Source organism: Oreochromis aureus, linkage group 11 (assembly GCF_013358895.1).
Source record: "Oreochromis aureus strain Israel breed Guangdong linkage group 11, ZZ_aureus, whole genome shotgun sequence".
In the NCBI taxonomy this organism is placed as follows: domain Eukaryota; kingdom Metazoa; phylum Chordata; class Actinopteri; order Cichliformes; family Cichlidae; genus Oreochromis; species Oreochromis aureus.
In genome coordinates this window covers 34,943,638-34,946,924 of record NC_052952.1, presented here as the reverse complement: position 1 = coordinate 34,946,924, position 3,287 = coordinate 34,943,638, and the positions used below count along the sequence as shown (strand labels likewise).

Sequence of the window (3,287 nt, the reverse complement as noted above, 5' to 3'; positions counted from 1 at the left end):
ATAGACCTACATGATGTGCTGTGGAATGCCTTTTTCTCTGTGTGTGTATATAAGACATGAGTGCGGAGGCCACATTAAAGACCATTTTGGCGTTTGACCAGAGTGCTCTCTCCATGCTGCAGCATGTGATTAAACCCACTTCAAAAGACACTCATCAAGTGTTTACAGTTTATTTAAAAAAAACTTCCATGACAAGACTTTGCTCTGAACAAATCGATGATTAATACATCTGATAAATAACACTTTTCTTTGAAACAGTTATGCAGGGCCTTTGACTCTACTTCCTTTTCCAACAGTGTAAAAATTTAAATAAAGTCACCAAAAGTTGATTCTGCTCATCTGGACGTAGCGTTTTGTGGGAGAAACGTTTCATCACTCATCCAGGTGACTTCTTCAGTGTCAGCTGACTGCAGGTTTCCCCAATCTTATAAACAGTACATTTGCATAATGACTGAAACCAGCCCAGTGAAGGAACAATGGGCTGGGAGGTCAGTTCCTTACTTACCTAACTTGTTTGTTTCTTTGCTTACTAAACAGGAACATTTTTTTTACTTTGTAGAAATAGAAATTTACCTGGATCCTCTAACTGTTAACGTAAAATGCCTTATGCTCAAATCAGAAATGAAAATAGTTACAGGGTATCCAGAGTACTGAACATACACGTACTGTACACAAACCTGATGAGTTTGTGGTTTGTATCTACATGAACCAATGAGAGGGGACCTTTTACAGAGTACATTCTTCTTGCAACACAGCCGACAGATGCCATCCTTTCTAGGATTCCTGCAGCATCTACCCTATGCATCGATGCAGACACTTGCTCCCATCTGACACGGTATCCCATGGCCTGCAGTTCCCCCATCATCATTCGATAGCCAATGTGTGGCAGTCTCATTTTAACTGATCTAACAAGGCTGTCCAGCTCATCATCTGTGACACTGCTATATGATGCATGCACTGAAAGTCCATACTCTTGCATCCGACGAAATAATGTCCTTTTGCTGACACCCAGAAGCCGAGCTATACTGGGAATGGAAAATTTCATGTTGATGAGGCTTTGCAAAGATTCTTCTGATATACTAAGTTTACGTTGTCCTCTTGCTGTGTATACAACATCAACAAGAGAAGAATGTGGGTGTCTCTCTCTGTCTTGAAAATTTATCAGTCTCAAAAGATTGGATAAGGCATTAAGAATATCTTGTGGTACTGCTAAAATATTACCAAATGACCGTATAAGTCTCAATTCATGAGTGATGACATAATGCAAATAGTCCATATCTACAGGTCTGCGTTGTAGAGCTCCATGAAGCTTTGTTAGCAATCTTTCATAGAACTGCCTCCTTATTAATGGTACCTGGAACAGAAATTGATACATTTTCTAATTGTGCACTAATGACATAATAATCTATGCATACGTACATGAACACAACAGGAAGATAAACAAATTAAATCATTTCCATAAACAAGTACATCCATTTCATAAGAAATACATTTCTTATGAATGTATTTCTTATGAAATATTAAAATATTAGTACTACAGTCTAAATATCAGGAGAGCAAATCAATATGCTTTCAGATGTGTGGCTACATGTTGGTGACAAATGTATACAAATACAAATGTACTTTAAAATACATTTGTGATTTAAAAATACTAAAAAATGCAAAATATGTGAAAACTTTTTGTCCAGATTGGAGCAGAATATTCATATTTGAAATTAATTTAGTTACAAATGGCTTGGCACAGCAACCTTTTTACACTGACAGACAGACAACTATTTTGTTTTAAAGAGTACGGCAAGCAAAGATGTATAAAAAAAAAAAAGGTGACCTGCAACACTGCCATAAAGACGTTACTTCCAAACCTACACTTGTCTTACCGTTATGTGCCTGGAATCTGCCATTGCTTAATATGTTATCATCACCACTGGCCATCAGGAGTAAGGCTCTGGCATCCTTGTAGATACTTTTGCAGTTTGAACCTCAAATCCCTGTACTGCAGAATCCATTTCAAAGTTAAAGTGTTTGTTTATTCACAAAAGAGACAGGGGCATCACTGAATTTAGCAAATTTTAGCTGCCAGCTAGCTTGCTACAACAAATAGGCTAATGTTGGCATTTTACCACAACTTCACCATATTTAGCTAATAAAAACTAAACCTATGTCCAGTCGAGTGAAATAGCAAAGAAAGACGACGGAAAATGATTACTTACCTGCGGTTTAGAGGGTCCACCTGAACTTGATGCAGCCATTGAAAGAGGCAAAAAGAGAAAAATGGCAGCTTGGTCAGCACGAGCAACGGACTCTATAATGTATGCAAATTCATGCGGGTCGGAATCCCCGCCCCCTCAAGCGCGCCCCCGGACGCCAAAACAGTGCCAGCAGATTGAAACTGAAAAATGGATTGAAACCGAAAACTGGATTGAAGCTGAAAAAAAAATGGATTGAAACCGAAAAAAAATGGATTGAAACCGAAAAAAAAAAAATTGTAAGCGATTTTTTCGGTTTCAATATTTTTTTCAGTTTCCTTTCAAGGTGGCATCGTTCTGATTCCATATGACTCACTCACCCCCTCCCTTGCTGTGCTGAATCATAGCGTAAGGCGAATCACTCACTCACTCCAGGAGGGAGGGGGTGATCAGCCCTCCCTCCTGGCTCACAGCTCAAACGAGTTGAACGAATCACTGACTCACTCACCCCCTCCCTTCCTGTTACGAATCACTCACTCACCCCCTCCCTCCTGGCTCACAGCTTCTTCTTCTTCTTGGTTGGCAACCAATGTTAAGGCGCTTTACCGCCCCCTGGCTCACAGCTCAGTGGACATTTAGATGAGAAAATATATATTTGACACATTTAAGGAAAATACCAATAAAATAAAATAAAAATAAATGTTCCCTTTAGAATTTTTTTTTGCTCTTTTTTGCTCTAAAAAAATAATTTTCTTTTACAATCATTCATCTTAGCAGTAGGATTTACATTAAAAGAGAAACAAATTAAGTTTGAGTGAAAATATACATTTTTGCACTCTCTGGTCAACTGACTCAGTGACTCAAATGACTCAAGAAACCCGATTCACTTTGGTGAGTGACTCATTAAAACTCGATTCAGTAAAAAGAATCGAATTTACCATCACTAATGTTTTGACATTCCTGCAGGAGCTGCTGGATAAGGGCCTTTCATTTTCGACAATTAAGGTTTATTTAGCAGCTATATCTGCTTGTCATATTGGCTTTGATGGGGTGACACCAGGTGTGTATCTGAGGAGCAGAGGAGGATGCGTTCTCTTTGTC

At 38.7% G+C, this 3,287-nt stretch overlaps 1 long non-coding RNA gene across 1 annotated transcript; it reads right to left on the bottom strand.

Moving 5' to 3' along the window:
- Positions 1-511: 511 nt before the first annotated feature.
- LOC120442845 lies at positions 512-2,313 on the bottom strand. The gene is made up of 3 exons (XR_005614978.1): positions 2,211-2,313; positions 1,878-1,993; positions 512-1,354 (listed from the first exon to the last, which is right to left on the bottom strand). It is a non-coding gene; the product is annotated as an uncharacterized LOC120442845 (long non-coding RNA).
- Between the last annotated feature and the right edge of the window lie 974 nt (positions 2,314-3,287).